A 19,483-nucleotide genomic window follows, 5' to 3' on the forward strand; every position below is an offset into this window, starting at 1 on the left:
CCTTTTCTGAACATCCACAGGACGGGCCCAGAACTGCCAGGACTAAGAAAGCCACAGCTCTGTATTTTCTCTAGCACAATAATCCAAAAGAACTTTTATTTGTAGAGTGAAGAAAGTAGACTCAAAGTTGTTCTTAGAAAAGTAGTACAGTAAGCCCGAAATAACACTAAAAAAAACTAAGTAAAAAGGGGCTGCAGATGGCTGGGTCTCTATTTCTTACTCCAAACAGGTATATTTTTCTATTTCCCCACCTAATTCAACCTCATTCCAAACAAATCTGAGGTTTTTACAATAATGCATACAATTCAGCAAGATAGTTTAAATTAAAAATAAGAAAATGAAGCAAAGGATATTTATCATAAGGACAGTGTACAAATATTTTTTCTTCTATAGCTCAGAGTATTTTCTAAGAGCAGCCATGGGAGACATCTCTCTCTAGTCTTGATACCCATATTTTGGTTCTTTGTCTGGGATATTGGTTTATTTTTGCTTTCATATACTGGGTCTTGTCACTGGCCACGTTTCCCTCTTTTCATTGCCTCTTAGAAATCACAGAGCCAAATTAGTGCCTCACCTTTTTGGGAAATACATAAGATTTCATGGCTTGAATTTTGTGCATCAACCTCACGTTTATAGCCATGAAAAACATTCCACCCTCTGATCAATCTAAAGTGAAGAAACATAGAAATTCTATGTTTCTGACTTACCTTTGAAGGTTTTTTCTTAAGAAAATTTGCAAGAGTGTTTTGAAGCAGGACAAATATAATTTCACTAAGAAAATAGAAGTTGGGTATTTTCACTATGAAAAGCTATACATGAGTCAGAAAATGGCAAATCCATTGTGTCCCATTATGAAAAGGATCAATCTCTTTGAATATTCTCCAACAATTCCCCACCCACACCTCTACTCCACCCCGAATCTCTTCAAATGAGCATTTGGGAAACAAGTGTTAATAATAAAACCAATCTTTTCAGGCACCTTTACACACACAGCACCACAGTCAGATTGACTGTCCTTAATAAAATGTAGTGCATATGTATGTTTTATAGCATGGGCTCTATTGAAGGTCAAAACAATACCTTGTTCAGAGGAGGTGCTCAATAAATATTTGTTAGTTGTATTTAATATGTGAGTGTCCATTATACTGGAGCCCACCCCCACCTAAGAAAGGATTTTTATATTGGAAACAAATTTTAAATATTTACTTATAACCACTCTCAATGTCATCCTCACCTCGAGTATGGCTATTACTGAACCTAATTACACAGCAAGCAGAAGCTTTCTTTTAATCCAGGTGAGTTATAACTTTGATAAGCTTCAGTCCATCCTGCCTACTACTTGTTTGCTGTGACCATTGCCCTGACTATGGGTTCTTGGTAATAAAGCATTTATGGGTCTTCCATCAGGGAAAAGAGCGTGGAGCCACAGATGCAGCTCTCCTGGTTGCTCCACCACCCTACCTGTTTCAGGGTGTGGAGGAGAGGGAGCTGGAACCCACAAAAGGCTTCAGCCCCAGGTGTGCAGCAGGTGGGCCCCACATGAGCTCCAGACTCCTGGGTTCATCAGAGACACTCTGCTCCTTTGTTTGATCACCAATTGCTTTCTCTGCCTGTTTGTTTTTCTGGTTTGGTTTCCTGTCCTGTTCATTAGTCAGTTAGTTCTTCCTTGTTTGTTCTGTGTCTCTTGTGTGTTTCTGCAGGTTACCTCGCTCCTCAGCACCGGAAGGCTAACGTCCTTTGTTCCTCGTAATTTGCTTTACAGTGGTGGCAGGGAGTGGTTAGACATATGTCTGCATGTTGGTGTACAAGGGAGGTTATAGACTCACCTGTGAGTACAATCAGTTTGTAGAAAGGGTCAAATCCTGCCTCTTTGACCCTAAGTCTTCAACATGATGTCCAAGGAGAAATCTTGGGGATGGGAGGTTGACTCTCTCAAGCGCTAGCTTGGTATGTTATGCTTTGCTTTTGTTTTTAATTGTTAATGCAACACTCTCTTTACCAGGTAAAAATATATACCTGTGATGTTTAGAAAGGCACACTGACAACAGAGTGGCATACCAAACTGCTCTCTGAATAGCTGTTCCTGTAATCAACTGCAAAAGGAGTGAGAAAGATTTTTATGGTCCCAGCTGACATAGAATTATTTGTCACTGGTAGGAACCACCATTTAATTTGTGATTATTTACAAAATATTGGGACAAAAGTAGAATGAGATGCTTTTTAAGTCTCACTGCCACTCTTTGAGCTTGTGTTTAAATTTATTTCGGACAGACCCAGGCTGAGCAAATCAGAAAGTTTGGCTCACAAAAGACTCCTCATTATTATGGACTGCCCCTAATTTGTAATTTTTCAGTATTTGGAATCATTCTGACGCACAAAGCTGGAATGTACTTTGTATAATCAGAGAAAAAAAGCAAATTTATAATTTTGAATATAAAATGAGGCTATCAAAGTGCTTAGGTGAAAATCCTTTCAAGTCCCATGAATAGTATCTCAAGCCTCCTAAGTCACAGGAGGAAAATGTAAAAATCTCCATTCCTGGAGATTTTAATACAGTAGGTCTGGCCTGGGAACAGGAGAGCTGGGTTTTTAGCAAATGCCCCTCACATGATTCTCACTCAGACAAATTTTGAAAACACTGTTCTAGAGGCATTGACTAATAATTTCTATAAAAATTACAAACCAGTAGCCTCTGTTGAGAAAACCAACTTCCCTCTATCCCAACCTTATTCTAGTTACTGATTATACCTGACAGTAACAATTCAACCCCCACAGCAAGCATTTTTGTCAACACCTTAGTGTGCAAAAAATTGCCCTAGGTGTTAAGGATTAACAAATCTGCCAGATATAGTTCTTGTCCTTGAAGAGTTCATAATCTAATGCTAAAGTGCATTTATTAATTTAGTAATTCTGAAACCCTGAATAAAATTTTACTGACTTATCTATTCATTAAACCATTTATACTGAGAGTTTCTACTCAATGCCTGGCATTGGGCTAGGTGCTGATGTTGTGTGGAAACTAATACATCTCCAGTCCTCAAAGATCAAATGTGGAGAAAGTCAAGTAAGGTGACAAGTGACAGTACAGACTTTACCTGCTGTGATAGTGGCAAGTCCAGCGTGCTGTGAGAACAGAAAAGGTCCCTGACCTAGCCAAAGGTGTGTGTGTGTGTGTGTGTGTGTGTGTGTGTGTGTGTGTGTGTGTTGGGGGAGCTGGGGCTAAGCAGGGCCTAGTGGATAAATATAAGTTACAGAGGTTAAGACAGGCAGGGAAGAGTGTTTCTAGCAATAAGGCATGACATGAGTAGAGCCATAGGAGACCTGTGCATTGGGTGGTGTCAAGTAGGTGAGAAAGACCAGAGGCAGAGTATTCTTCCTACTTAGGAATACTAGCATGCACGCTCATTTTAGTATTCAGATATTAGCCTACTAGGAACAGCCCCAAACCAAACCAAACTGTAGTTCATAAAAAAAGTTATCTGGGCACTTGTATGCCAGGATTTAACTCCATGTTGAAATTTTGTTGTAAAGCTATTGTTTTGGATAAGAAGGTAGATCAAATATATAACCAGACAAATACATGAGTGAGGGGAGGACAGGGAGGGAGAGGAGAGATATCATATACTTTTACACCTCAAGAATTCAAATTATTTTACTACTTCTGTGGCTTAAATGTAGTACTGAGAGTAAATTTTCCCCACAATTATCAATAATATTATAAAATTATGTTTCTATACTAGCCTATTAGTTGTCACTAAACAAAGTTGTTTTCTTTTGTATTTAACAATTCCTATGTAAACTTGTTTTATTAATAAAACAATATCACTTTAGTTTCATCCCTTTCCACCCTTTCTCAGTTTTGCCCCTTTAAATCATCCATGATATTATTTGGAACAAAAGGAAATAAGTACATGTTTGGGTTGGAAATGACTCTAATATACTTTAAATCAATAGTCCAAAAAATTGCAAGAGAATCGAATTTTATTAGAATTATTTTACAACATATTGAGGTAATATAAATTTTTAATATTAGGCTAAAAGTATTTATGAGTCAATTTTTTTAATATTAAGGATTTGGAATTTTACATTTGGAATTATTAATCATAATTTATGGCTAAACATATCTGTCTAGAGTTACCCTGTTCTCATTAGGTATACATAATATACCGTAAGTCACCCCCTTCAGAAATTAGAGTCAGATAGTCAGGTCTCTCCCAAAAAGCTGTCTCAGGGAAGCTATTAGAAGCATGATGCACTTTCATGTCACTGTCAATCAACCCCTGCTGTAGACAACATCACTTTACTTCTTTTATACAAATCAGACAGAATCCCCACTGCAATGAATTTCTAACAGAAAATAATTGTAATACATCACTTTGGTTTTTCTTCATTCAGGGAGTCAATCAAACATTCATTGAAATACAAATATTTATTAAGCCCGGTAACTGTTAAGAAGGTCCATATCCCCAAAGATCTTACTTGTTTGGTACCTATTTAGCACTGGAATCAATGAATTGGGAAGTTTAGAAGACACATAAGATGTAGCCCTATTTTTAGAATGCAAATAATCTGGTGGAAAGAATCATATCAACACACATGGAACTATTATCAAGAAAAATAAGGTGGACACTGTGTGGCTTTGGTATGCTCTGGAGTGGACCACTGCTGTTGGTGAATTGTAAATAAATAAATAAATAAATAAATAAGGCTAGAGACAGAGGATGTGGAGCTGGATTATAGACTACCTAGAAAGTGATAAAGAGAAGCTTATTAGTAGTAGGGAGCCACTGTGGGTTCCTAAGTAGGGAGTGACATAGTGAAATGGCACTTTAGGGAGACTTTTAGGTCTGTATTTATTTTCTCCCACCTCTCACTCATTTGGGAGCTAAGGAGTAGTATAAAGTATATATCTCAAAAGTTGTCATCTGCTCCCTGTCGTCAGGTAGTGCATAGTGCAGTATTTTAAACCTTATTCTCACTTACAGATGGCGAAGCCAATGGCTCATGGGTTTAAAGTCTAAATAAAAAGGCCTGAGATGACTTTAGACCTCAGACAGATAAACTTTAATCTACTGAAGCTGGCTGCAATTAATAATAGTAGCCAAAAACAAGAAACCTGCTTGTTTCTGAAATCAACTTATCCTCTAAAAAAAAGATTAATAAACATGTAAATACTAGAGGCCTGATGCACGAAATTCGTGCAAGAATAGGCCTTCCTTCCCCCGGCTGCTGAAACTGACTTCCCTCTGGCACCCGGGACCTGGGCTTCCCTCCAGCCACTGGCAGGCCCCCGGGATCTAGGCTTCCCTCACAGCCCCAGCTTCATCTGGAAGGTCATCCGGAAGGACGTCTGGTCTAATTAGCACATTATGCTTTTATTATTATATATGTGCCTCCCTAACTCTCATGCCTGTGGCAGGCATCACTAATCAATCTATAGAGTTTTTCTTACTGTGTTCTGATAGGCCTTGCAATACTTCTCAAAAGCTCTATAGAAAGCTAGTATCAGGTGGCTATAGCTGGCCCTAGAAAGAAAAACTGTTTGCTACCCTATATTAGCAGGTAATTCTGCCTAAGATAGTGTTGATGAAATCGCCCAATTAACTGTGTCCACTTACTACAATACAATTTGTTTAAAGTCACAAAATCTTTATAACCACCTGGTTTATTGTTTAGCACTAGAAGAAAGAGTTGGTTAGTTCTCAAAACCCTCTCATATTTAGAAGCCGTCTAATATATTAAAACAGTGATTTGCAACACCCACATAATTCATAATTCAAGTAAATAAGCACAGGAGATCTGAAAACACCTCAGAGAACTCTAGAATGGAATCTAAGGGACAAAGGGATCACAGACAAGACACATCTTCTCCAGTGTCCTTCCAGTGTCTGCTGAATGAAAATTAAAGAGGCATAGTGCCCCCCCTGATCAACAGAATGCTCACTGCTGAAGGTATTGTTGATAGTCCAGAATTACTGAGTGTTTGCCATGTGCTAGATATTCACCTATAAGCCTTCCCAACATTATCTCATGCAATCTTCATTATGGCTCTATGCAAAGCTATCGTATCCCTATTTTACAAATCAGGAAATTGAGGTTCAGAGAAATTAAATAACTTTTCCAAGATCATTCAACTATTAGGTGTTGGAACCATGAATTAAAGTCTCTTTGATTCCACTACCAGTGTCGCCAAGTGGAATTTTCTGTGATGATGGAGACATTCTATATCTGTGTTGTCCAATACAAAGCCACTAGCCACGCGTGGCTGTTAAACACTTGACATGTGTCGAATCCAACTGAATAACTAAATTTTAATTTTATTTAATTTAAATATAAAGAGCCACATGTGGTTAGTGGATACCATATTGGATAGCACAGTACTAGACTATGAACTCCATGTGGCAGGTATCACATATATTTTACTGATTGACATATCCTCAACATTTAGCACAGTTCCCTAGTGTATATTAGATACACAATCATATTTTTAAATGAAAATTAAGTTTAAAATCTGTGCACAAAATTCATGCAGAAATTATGCCCTTAAGATGCCAACACATTGGGACACTCACTCAGGTTTCTGATGACACTCACCCTCACCACCAGAAATATAGGATGATAATAAAGATGTTTATATTTACCTATTTCAGTGTATAAGGAAAAATTATTCAAAACAAACCAATTTGGTAGAGTTTTGCCTGTAAATCATCAGTCAGCCAGAGGACAACACCTCATTCCTCTTTTCATGTTTCTCAACAGGAAAAAAAATGAATTTTTAATTGATATAAAGAAGTCAAGTAAAATCAGACATTGCTTACCCTTTTTCCCCAAATATAATAGAGAACCATCTCTCTTAGTAAATGTTTATAAGTATGGCAATATTCATCACTGGATCCAAAAGAAGTGAAGATGAAGTTTAAGTGTATGTGGATAATTCCAAAAGCAACCCTTAAAAAGAGAAAAATTTGATGCATAAGTATTTTGTCTGCATGATGCCAAAGAGCTAGACTTATTCCCCCCATAAAGTAATATATATAATTTTATAGATAACTTTATTAAAAGATTTTTACATTTCACTAAGATTAAATACGGTCCAATTTAACATCAGATATAACTAGGATGGCAACTATTGGTAGCTACTTTTGTTCAAGACAGCTTGCAAAGGTACTGAAAGAAACTTTGTATATCTTTCAAAGTCAAGAAAGAATCCTGATACCTTTACCTTTGAGCAAGTTTCTATGAAATTTCCCTACTTTAATGGGCATAAAAACCACCTAGGAAACTTGCTAATAAAGCAAATTCCCAGTTGCCACTCACAGAGAAGGTCTTGGAAGGGGCCCAGGAATCTGCATTTAAGCAACTCTTATCAATTTGGTCCGTGAACTACACTTTGGTCCATGAACTACACTGTAAATGCTTCTAAGATAATTCTATTAAGGAAGCAGGGAAAACATTTACTTGATGGAATGTCTTCTTTCTCAGGAACCATGCAGAACTGGTATGCTTGGTGAATGGCACGCTTTGTGGACTGACCTGCCACATCTGTTCTATTACTCTTCTCCCACCACCATCATTTTGCAGTTTGAGGATCATTGATCCCTTACCCCCAATTCCAGATGTGAGCACTGAATTGCTAATCAGTTTTGAGCCCATTGCCATTACAAATGTAATCTAAATTAGTCCTATCAGAATGAAATCCAAGATTTTTGTTTGGTTGGGAGAAAGACAGTCTACCTCTCTCATGCTCTCTCTCAATATATAGGAGAAAAAATGAACTGTTGGAGCCATCTTGCAACCATGTGTGAAATCAGACTCAGGATAAAACTGGCACCATGAACAAAAGGCAGAGCAAGGGGACAGAGCCTTTAGAAGCATTGCTGAGCTAGATCAACCCAATCTTGAAGCCTGCACTACCTCTAGACTACTCAGTTATGTAAGTCAATAAATTCTCCCATTGTTTTAAACAGTTTAAGTTTTTTATTTGAAACATTAAAAGACCTAATTGATACAGGCTGCCATTTTTTATTTTATACCCCCATTTTCCTTTCTTGGCTTTGTTCTCTGTATCTCCAAGATGTTTTGCATTCCTTCTCCAGTACTGCTGTGAACATTATGTAAGGGCATGGCTGAATGATGAAGTTCTTAGTACTCATTCACCCACTCTGTACCCTTGTCACTAATACTCTTGCTATTCCTCTTCTTCCCCTGCCACCTTCTCATCTCACTAAAACTGAGCCATCAGATATACAAGTACTCTACCTCCTGACAAAAGAGAGCTATTAAAAACCTTTGGCTGATTTAATGAAGTCCACATCTTTACAAGAAACTGCCTTTCCAAAGGCTTGATGAATGCATTGGCTCCCTCTCAGAACCCTCTGTGCACTTTTATTCTGGCTGCTCTAGGATTTTAGGTGCATTTCAAAAGCATTTAGGTATTCTTCACCCTTTAGTTCTTTCATGCAATATCTTTTCATATTTTGTCTTGTCACAGTAGAAAAAGATGAAGATGCAGAGGAAACCACAGTGGACGTCCAACAGAAGTCAGACGGCCCCTTGCAGGGGCTGCAGGCAGTTGAATAGAAGAGCCCACCAAAGAAAAACCCCAGGCTGCCAATCCATCTGTGCAAGAAGTAGCAACTGTGGGGTTCTCTGCTCTGAAGGCAGAAAGTAGAAAAATCCACCCTCCTTTTCCCCCCTTCACTTAAGGAGATGAGAGTATATGAAATTTTTTAAAAAATCAATAGTAGAAACAGAATCCAGGAAGTTTGCAAGGTAGAAAGAAAAAAAGTCAAATAGAAATTTAACGCATACCCCCCTTCTACTCTCCCCCCGCCCCTCCAGCTTTGGAAATAAAGATAGGAGAAACTTTGCTGAAAACCTCCTTCTAATTACTTCATGGGCCAAAGAGGGATGGAAACCACTAAGGACTACAGAACATTTGCATTAATCTCCTGTTTCCTAAGGAACGACCAAAGAAATCAAGTGTTCATCTGGAGAAATGTTATCACCAAACTTATTTGTCTGTCTATTTATTTAGTTGTTGCTGTCTGCTTTATCACTTATATAATGTTAACATTCTTTTAAAATGGGCAGATGGACTTCATTCAAGTTCTGACAGTAACTCTTTGTTATTGGTACAAATGGCTTCAGAGGTATTTAATTACCATTAGTAGTCATCCGTTTGCTCCTAGCTGGTGACATTTGGAATAGTAAGCAGGCAGAATTCTTTGTGTCCAGTGAGTTCATAGAAAGTTAAACCTACTTTTGACAACAGACTCAAGCTTAGCTACCATTAACCCCCCTCTTCAGTTACTGGATGATGTGTTTGAACAGTATGAATGATTAATGAAGGTTAAATAGTCCAGGTTCTATCTTAAAACCTTTTTGTTAACTGCCAGATAGCTGAGTGACTGGCAAGGTGAGTTGAGCTCAAGTAAGTAATCCTGCAATCTGTTGCTTGTACTCTAAAACAAACAAACAAACAAAACATTAACCTGTCGATTATTTTGGAGAGATGTAATACCTAAGAAACTCTCACCCTTATCCTCTACCCTTTCACAGGCCAATACCAGGAACCAGGAATTTTTGCCGGCTTGGCATCAGAAAGCAAATTTTGCTTGTTATGTCCAAGTGCACAACTGTTTCCTCTCAAGGAAACCAAGATAAAAGGTTGTCAGCTGGTATCAACTCATCACAAAGCTCCTAAAAGTAGCCTGTGAATTTTTCTGCAGCAAATTCTAGGATTGTTCTTAGGGAAAGGGCAACATATCATCCATTAAGTTGAGGAAACCACTTATGTCCGATACCTTGTTAGAGACAGGTAGGTGTATAAAGATGCTCAGGGCATTCGCTGTTTGATCTGTAAGAGGCATCCCTACTGCTACCTCCTCCAGAGACATCGCTTACAAAAGAGATTATGGAAGAGGCCAGACAGAGCTGGAAGCTAAAAGGAGGCTGAGACTGAAAATGCGTGCAGAGGACCACAAAAGTGAAGATGACCATTGACTTCAAGAGAGGAAATTACACAGGACAAGGAAGCAGGATCTGTAAGAAGATAACACAGCCTGGGAACACAGTTAAAGCATATCTTTATACACATTTTCAGAGATTTCTTTGGCTTTGCCTTAAATGTTCTCTTCTTCACCTGTATAACTTTATGGCATTTAGGGCCTTACTTATGACATACCTGATCACCCAAGCAGCCCACACCTTGAAATCCTTCGCAAGTGACACAGACACACCTATCCAACAACATTTGCTAAAACAAACAAACAAGATCCTGTTATTTCTTAGTTGATGGTCTACTTGGCATGTATCCCTAATAGTTTAGAAGCTGTTTGTTTCCAAACAAAGTGCCTTGAGGTATTTTGATTATTTCACACCACTCATTTTGTGATGTGCTTTATCCATCATTTTCATCAGTTATGTATTGATACAGCCTGGGCATCTCCTTCCAAAGAGAAGAAAGTGAAGTGAGATCAGAACTAGTGTTTTCTAAAAAGAATTCACAGGTCCACCTCATCCAATTATTGTTTCAATAAACATTCTGGGGACCCTTATCATGTACCAGACAGTGTAGTAGGCACTAGGGATACAGAGATGCTGATACACAGCCTTTGCCCACAAGTATTGCACTGTCTATTTAGAGAGACAGAGAAGTCAGGGTACTGCAATACAGAGGATGATGGGGGAGGGATTTTTTAAGCCAGCCTAGAATGGGGACTGTGGGTTTGAAGAAGGCTTTCCAGAGAAACCGATATTAAGCTGGGTTGTGCAGTGTGGCCCAGCCCTGGATTTCAGGGACGCATAGGCTGCACTCATTTACCTGGGACACAGTCTTACCTGGAGGCCCCTGCTCTGTATCTGACACAGGGATGGGTTGTCAGAGGAAACCAGGACCCACAGTGATGCCCAGGGCCCAAAGAAACATGATTCTGATGTTATATTATCCTCAAATTCCAAGTGTGACACCAGTGGAAACAGTTGAATGAACAGGATAAACAAAATGCAAGAGATAAAGATGGAGGGAAGGAAGGAAGGAAGGAAGGAATAAAAACTGTCACTCTGAAAGGAGTGAAGTGAAAAGAAAAACTACACCACCCAGATGACCTCAAACATCAATTTTGAGCAGAGCTTGTACATGTTAATAACGCTTGACACAGCTCAGGGCATGCAGACAGAGCCCAGGAGCAGCACATTGTAAATGTGTGGTGGGTTAGAAAGAGGATTTTGCAGCACCAGCAAATCATATAAATTCTGATGCAGGCCTGATTAGCCTGCAGTGTGGGAATCTTCACCCCAGCGGATTTGTGGCTGACTGGGACAGCTCATAAGGTAAGCTGGAGGGAAGGAATTCCCTGGGGCCAATCCTCTTAAACCTGACAACCACTTACTGGAGATGGAGGCAGGAGGCAGAGGAACAGGCAGGCTGTCTGCGAAGTGGAGGGGAGGGCCTGTGGGCCACCCAGAAAGTAGACAGGGCACACCCGTTTCAGCACACTGAGGACCTGTAATTGGACAATTTCGCTCTTGGCAGAGGCCTTTGTCTCAACGGCTTCTTTTCTAGAGGCTTCAGTATTAGCTCTTACAATGACTAAGGATCTCACTAGAAAGAATAAACCCTTTGAAAATGAAAGGAAGCTTACATTTGGATGCAAAAGTTTACCCAATACTAGTAACCTTAGTTTGGGGTTGGATTATGAAAAGGAAAACGTTCTGGTGGGAACAAGGGAGTGGGTTATGACTAGGATGGGCCAGTGCTCAGAAATCCTGCAAGTGAGGCAGCGAGCAAGCCTCAGAAAGAGGAGTTCCCCTGGGTGACTCACAGGGGAGAGCCTGAGCAGGGCAGCACGTCCAGCTCTGTGTCCCAGTGCCTGATGGGAGCCTGGATGGATGGAGTCAGCCTGCATTCCACTCCTTTTTCCATCTCACTGCCTGCATGACTTTCAGAAAATTATTTGTCCACGCCCGGCTGGCATGGCTCAGTGGTTAACCATCGACCTATGAACCAGGAGGTCACGGTCCCAATTCCCAGTCAGGGCACATGCCCAGGTTGTGGGCTCAATCCCCAGTGGGGGGCATGCAGGAGGCAGCAGATCAATGATTCTCTCTCATCATGGATGTTTCTATCTCTCTCTCCCTTCCTCTTTGAAATCAATAAAAAATAACTTTTTTAAAAAAGGAAACTATTTGTTCTTTTCTGGGCCCCAATTTCCACATATGCAAAATGGGCAAAGGAAGAAAATATCTACCTCATGCCTTTGTGAGATAATCCACTCCATGTGCTGGGGCTGCAAGTATTGTGTAAGTGCCCAAGAAGGAAGCTAATAATATTGCCAAACCTTAGAGCCCTCCTGCGACATCGGCACTGTGACCTCTGACAAGCAGACGAGGAAGACAAAAGTGAGGGGTCTGGATAAATTACCAGAGGTCACGGAGCCAGCCAATGGCAGAGTCAGAATTTGCACCCAGGTAAATTACTATGCTGTATCTATTCTCTTCCATTAATCTCTCGCTACATGCACTGGTTTTTTTTTTCTCCAGTTGGTCCTCTTGCTTTCAAATAGAAACATATTTATGTATACTCTTATTTCCCAGAAATTCTGCTTTGGTCTACAACCTTAAGGATCTGTAGTGTGAGGCAACTCTAACGTTTCTCATTTTTTCCTGTGAACATGCCCAGAGCGCCTCCGTAGCAGCGCCTGGGAGTATGTACCCACTTTACTTAAAAGAGCTGCAATAACCTGGATCAGTCTTGGCAAGGGTCAGGGACCCACAAAACTGGTTTTCAAGGAACCAATCCTAAATAAGGGTACTGTTATTTACTCCACAATCTGGGCAGTGCACACAGACCATGGAATGTGCAGACAGGAAGGGATGGCAAGGCATGTTTCCGGCTTGGCCAACTTTTACTCCTTTCTGCAAAGTCGGACCCACTCCAAAGGCTGTTACCTTCTGTGAGGAGAGCTAAGGACCAGAGAGAATACATTCATCAGAATCACCCAAAACAAAGGGCTGCCTCTGCCTTAAGTCCCTTAAGCTTCTCAGAGGAAAGGTGTCATTAGAGGTGAAACAGCTGGTATTAAGCCTGGGGCCCAGCACAATCACTGCAAACACGCTCATCACTTTCCTGCTCAACTGTCCTTTGCTGTTTTGTTCTAAGACACTATTTACTCACGTGCCTTGGACAATTTCAGCTCACCCAGGAACTCTCTCAGGCAGCAATGTTTTGTTTTGTTTCTAATTCAACCTCGGTTTTGTTGAAAGGGCATAAAATTTGTATCTGAGAAGATGTTTGGGGCTGCAAAAGAAAAAGTAGCCTAAGCAAAAAGGAAAAATATATTCTTTCACATCACAAGAGACTGGGGCTAGGGCTGCCCTAGGCCAGAGAATTCAACAATTCAAAGATACCATCAGAGACCCAGGTACTTTTCATCTTTTCTCCCTCTAAATATCAGCAGGTCAGTTATATCTCTGTTGATTACAGGTGGCAACAGTATCCAAAAGCCAAAGAGTGTCTTTCTTCCATGGACCTACTTTTAAGAACAAGAAGAATCTTTCCAGAAGCCTCCAGAGCAGACACTGCCCTTCATGTTTCATTGGCCAGGCTGGGTCATGGTCTACTCTTAAACCCATCACTGGCAAGAAGTCCCTACACTAGTCAAGGTTGACTGCCTGGGACTGGTAAGCAGGCCAGAGTGGCAATGGATGTTGACTAGCACACCAACAATGTCCTTGTGATATTTGAAGTCATACAGAGCTGGGTTTGCATCCAGGCTCACCATTTACAAACCTAGACAATTTTACCTCTTGAAATTTTAGTATCCTCACTTGGAAAATAGGGTTAAGAATATCTACTGCAAAGGTGATTGATGAGGGTTAAACAAGGCATATTTGTGAAAGGTATAACACAGTGTGTGGCACATAATAGTTCCTTAATGCCTGTTGGTTTTTCCCGTTTCCCTTTTGCTTCCCTTTTGGATAGCTTTCAGCGTATGTGTTCCCATTAGAACTAGAGGACTTTCTCTTGATCTCTTCATGTCTGCAGCAAGTTCTCCTGCCTCTTCTAGTGATTTCTGGTTCCACAACGTTATTAACAATGCTTTTAAGAATGTGATTATTACTTGTCATTAATACTACTGTTGGAGTAATTGATAAATGTATAGTATAAAATGATGTTGACCCAAAGTTCATATATGTTGTTATATTTGACCCTGATAATGTGGTCAATTGGGGTTGCTACAATTAAAGGTAATGAACCAATTTATTTCCTTGTAATTTGTTATGTTTAATAAGAATCTTCCATGCACTTTGTCCAGTAAATATACCCACACATTAATTTGATCAACTGCCAGAAAGTGTTTAATGAGGCCTTTGTTGCATGGTTTACGTTGCCCCTTTGCTCTATTTACCATTTGTGGAGAAATTGAAGAAAGGAAAATTCATATATTTTTGTCGCTGGAGAAGTTCTTCTGCTGCCTTGAGAAAGAGACAAGTATTCTGTTTGCATAACAGAACACAAAAAGGGCTAATGAGGATGCATTGGTTTCAATCATTATTAAGAGAAACATTTCTTTTTTAAAAATCAAAGGTAATCTCTAATATGCATGAGTTGTAACTGCTCTTAGGTAAATGCTACAGAAAATATTTATTTTGCATTAAAGCAAAGCTGCTGATCTTTTTCTTAAGTTTTCATGTTATTTCCAAACGGTTCTTTATCAGCCAGCCATTTACTGAAAACCCACTATGTGCTCCAGCATGCTACATGAAGCGGAGGACACAAAAGTCAGGGAGCCCTGGGCCTGGCTCTTGAGTGTGACAGTCCAGTTGGACAGAGAAGACACACGCAATCGGCTTGGACAATGCAGAACAGTAACGTGGAGTGGCAGGAGAACTGAAATGGCTTCTGGAACTGTCACAGCTAGTTGGTGGCCTTAGGCAAACAACCTATCTTCTTGGGGTCTCTGTTTCCCTCCTTAGTAAAATGAGTGGCTTTAACCAGGCAATGCTTAAAGGTGGTCAGATTCTAAAATTCTGTGGTTATCAAAGTGGTCCAAAAGATCACTAAGAGTTGGAATAGTCAGCAAAGTTTGGCCAAGATGAACTAGACTGGAGGTAGTTTTGATGGGACTCTGTGGATGGAATCTGGGAGAGGGGACGCACATTCAGGGCAGCAGGAATTAGAAGGAATAAGCAATGATTCTGGGGCCATGAGTGTCATCCTAGCTGGAGTGAGAGAACGTGCTAGACAATCACCACAGGAAATCCAACTGATCAATGAGTGTGGAGCCAGACACAAGGCTGAGCTAGTTAGCCTTGATGTTAATAGTTCATAGTAGGCTTCACTCTCATATCTCTTTTTTTTTATTTTCATCCATTTTCTTTCCCTCCTTTTCTTTCTCTCCTACCTCTTCTTTCTACTTCTTCTCTATCTTGATATTTTTCTTGCTCATCTCCTTGTCTTCTTTTTTATGTTTCCTCTTTCTATTATATTGGTGTTTACGGTTTGCAAAGCACTTCTTCCTCCATGATGCTTTCTAATAAGTAAACAGCTCATACCATTCTCAGACTTCTCAGAATTCAGACACGGGAGCTAGAAAACCTGGAGGGTTTGAGTTCCTGGTTATGCCATTTTCCAGCTGCCTGGTCTAAGACAAGTTCTATTCTCTGTACTTTAATGTTCTTTCCTCACAAACAAAGGTAGTAATGATACCACTTCACAGAGTTGTAAGAATTAAATGAATAACTAAAGCACTTATAACATTGCAGGGCACTTGGTGGATTCTAGGTGTTAACTATTATTTGGAAAAGACCTCTCAGGTCATTTTCTCATCTGCCTAAATGGGTCATAATGTGCATGGTCTTCTAAGTGTCCGTGCCTAACATCCACCTATTGGCCACTTTTACTTGAGCGAGTTGGAGCACCAGCTGAGTTAATCATTTAAATGTACTAATCAACATTTCGAGAACATTTTTAAAGTCTGAACAAGGCCATGGCCTGAAGTTCCAGCCATTTTCATTAGTTTCACATTCTCGGCCCCATGATCCAGAAATCTCTAATTGCACTGTGGCAGCCTCCTGCTCCCTGTCACAGATCTGACTCTACCTGCTACTATTTAAAGTTTATGAATCATGCTCCCTCTGTTTGAACTCCTGAAGCCTCTGAAACGAAATGAGTAATCATTAAGATGCGATTGTAGAAGATGCTGTAAAACGATTATTTTTCCTTTTTGTATGAACCTGTGCTTTTTTTTCCAGTTGTCTCCACGAGCCTGAAGCAAATGTCAGCTATTCCTACAAGGAACAGAGAAGAAGATTCTTAGAATCAAGAAGCCTGACATCTGATAAGCAAGCACTTCCTCCTTTAAAAGGTGGTGGAAGTGTGCTATGGCAGCCTTGAGGTTTACCTTAGTGCCCTGCCCCATACATTGCCTCAGTGGGGGGGCCCTGGCATGAATGTCAATGAGGAAATAGCTAGTGCTGGGAGTCCCCAGGAACACAGTGAGGCTGGTCCTCAATGCAAAAGCTTCATGTTCTTAGTAATGAGCTTTTCCCTTCAATGTCCTGGGCATATTCTGATTCTTTCCACTTGGATAAATAATAGGTCTAATTCTATAGGCTATAGAGCCATTAGACTTCAGACATTAAAAAATGAAAAAACGTTGAAATAAAAGCAGATCAGTTTTGATCGTCTTTAATTTTTTCTCCTGTTTTATTTACCATTGCATTTTTAAATTTCAGAGAGGGACAATCCACTCCCTACTTCCAACATTCTTTCCTCTCTTAATGTCTACAGTACTAATTTCTTATTCGTTCATTCATTTATTTATTCAAAATTAAAAAGGTGCTTAAAAAATACAAGCTTACCATGCTCTCCTTTGCCCCATACAAAACAACATGTAAAGGTAAAACAGAAAATAAAACACACAACCCTCTTATTCATTTTTCACTGCTTTTAAGATTATCCAAAGTTCTTGGCCTAACATATTGAGCCCTTCACACTTCCACCATAGTCCACCTTTCCAGCCTCATTTATCAGCACCTCCACTATGCCCCCCTTATGCCACAGTGGTCATTTCCTCACCGGTTCTGAGAAGTACCAGGAACTTGCAGGTCATTGCACATTTGTTCACACATTCCAGCTTCTTCTTCAAATCTTCTTTGCCTATATCCCCCTGCCTATTACTTTACCACCAACTTTTTCTGACTTCCTAGGCACTTCTATGTGTATATGCTCATGTCAATATTTTTAACTCTCTTGTTTTATTATGAATGATCCATTCACATATCTATCTATCCCTCTAGGATGGCAAGTCCCTGAAGGTTGGGATCACCTCTTAGTCACCTTTGTACCCAAAATGCTGTGCATAGAGCTTGGAATATAGCAAGTTCTTATTAGATGCTTGCTGCATAAATGGGTGGGTAGATGGATGGATGGATGGATGGATGGATGGATGGATGGATGGACAAATAAATGAATGAATGCATAAATGAATGAATGAATTGTAAAGTAATGAATTAATGGTTTCTATTGCTTCTTTGGTAGGGAAGGAATTAAAGTATAAAATTTTAACCTTATGTATATGTCTGGATTCTTTCTGCTGCAGATGAGAAGAGATCTAACTCAAGCTAGCCTAAGCAAATATCTGGTTCACATGGTTGAGAAATTCAGGAGTGGAGCTGGGCTCAGAGACTGCAGGGGACTCAGAAGGTGCCATAAGCTCTTTTTTCCTCACATACTACCATGCACACACTCGCTCTCTTGTCTCTTCATCTCTTGTCTATGTTTCCCCGCCCCCTTTCTCTTGATTATTGGCCTCATTTTCTCTTGTACCTGCTAAGCATCCTTCTACCACTGGAACCAGAGAGGCTGGGCAGCCTCGGAATTGTATCATTGCTTCTTTTCCTAGGATTTATCTATAAAAACCCAATGAAGGATTCTAATTCACTATCCAATATAACCAGCACAATGGGATACTCTGATGGGCCAGACCTGGAACATTTTCTCAGAGTGTTTAGCCTGGGGAAGAAGGAGTAGTGGCCTTTGATAAATAGTCCCACAGAAACCTATGCAAAGAGGGCAAGACAACTTACTCAGAGAGCAGTGATATCCTTTTATAAAGGGGGAAGCAATGCTGAGAAGGTAAAAGAACAGATTTCTACCACACCCTGGAGTTTCTTCACACATGTAAGCTGCAACTTAACACACTTCAAAATGTGGTGATGGCTTTTAATATTTAAAAGATAGGCATTTAAGTATTTACCAAGTTACATATAAATAAAAATAAGAAAAAGGCTTAAGCATTAAAAAACCTTTTTCACTGTTGCTTTTGCTTTTGAAGATTGTACATTTGAATCCATGCCTTTGTTTTAGAATACCTCAAATAGAAGTGTCAAAATGAGAATTTCTCCTGAATTTTGTTTACCTCATCAGAAATTAAGTAGATTCAGGAGTTTATCCCTCTGAATTTCAGACTTATGTTCATCTGTGGATGTTATTGGAACATCTGAAATCAGAGCTGCTCCATAGTTCTCTCTCAAACTTGGCAAATTAAAAATCTCATCTTCAAATGCATTTTCTCAACTTAATTCTCCCATGCTAAATGCTTGGTGGCCCTTCTATTTGTCCATTTTTGGCAGAACACTGCATGGTCTATTTGCCAGAAAAATTTATTTTGAAGACCTAGGTTGTTGCTATTCCAAAGGCAAGGGATCCCTGGATCAAAATGGAACCACAAGTTCCATTTGGCATTACTCAATCCACCTTATCAGCAGAGGCCAGGGATGTTTTTCTCTAAAATCAGGGCTTTCATCAAGACCACAGAGCACAAGTGAATCCTGAAATCTGCATTTGCAACATTTGTGATCTAGAAACCAGCCCCAGGTAGGCAGGAAGACTGACTCTTTCCATTGCTCCAAAACCCTCTGCTCGGTAACTTCCTAATCTCCCATGACATGTCTTGAAAATGGATAGCAGTTGCTGTACTTTAATTATTCACACTTAAATTGCATCTTCCAAATTAGACCCCAAGTTACTTTAGGGCAGAAACATACCATGTTTTTCTATGTCCTGCACAATGGTCATGGATCCTCAGAAAATACTTATTGAATAACTTAGATCTTTTCACATCTTTTCAATTCTATTAACCCACATAAGACAACCAAAGAGCAAAACTATGGGAGAACAAATCCAGTCTATGTTCTTTATTCCAGGACCCTTAAGTGTAGCAAACATGGTTCCAGACTAATAAATACACTGGACATTTCTTTGGAGCTCTGCTATCGTATTGGAATGTTTTTACTTTGAGATCTTGACCTCCTCACAGTAATAGAACTTGGGTGGTTTCCTAATTGCTAGAAAGATAACCCTTTGGCATAATGGGTAAATGACAACCAATCACCCTTGCAATGTCTCTGCATAATTGGCATCTACCCTAATTATTCCCATGAAAGGTGAATTGCCTTTCTTAAATTTCTGAAATAT

The 19,483-nt window shown here is 39.8% G+C and overlaps 1 long non-coding RNA gene across 2 annotated transcripts; it reads left to right on the top strand.

The window, feature by feature from the left end:
- The first annotated feature begins 11,295 nt into the window (after positions 1-11,295).
- LOC106724960 lies at positions 11,296-16,452 on the top strand. Of its 2 annotated transcripts, XR_001360782.1 has the most exons (4): positions 11,296-11,334; positions 12,237-12,471; positions 13,487-13,864; positions 16,258-16,452. It is a non-coding gene; the product is annotated as an uncharacterized LOC106724960 (long non-coding RNA). The 2 variants fall into 2 exon arrangements; XR_001360781.1 differs by lacking the exon at positions 16,258-16,452 and having other exon boundaries at positions 13,487-14,254.
- Positions 16,453-19,483: the final 3,031 nt, after the last annotated feature.

This window comes from Myotis brandtii, unplaced genomic scaffold (assembly GCF_000412655.1).
Source record: "Myotis brandtii unplaced genomic scaffold, ASM41265v1 scaffold127, whole genome shotgun sequence".
Lineage (NCBI taxonomy): Eukaryota > Metazoa > Chordata > Mammalia > Chiroptera > Vespertilionidae > Myotis > Myotis brandtii.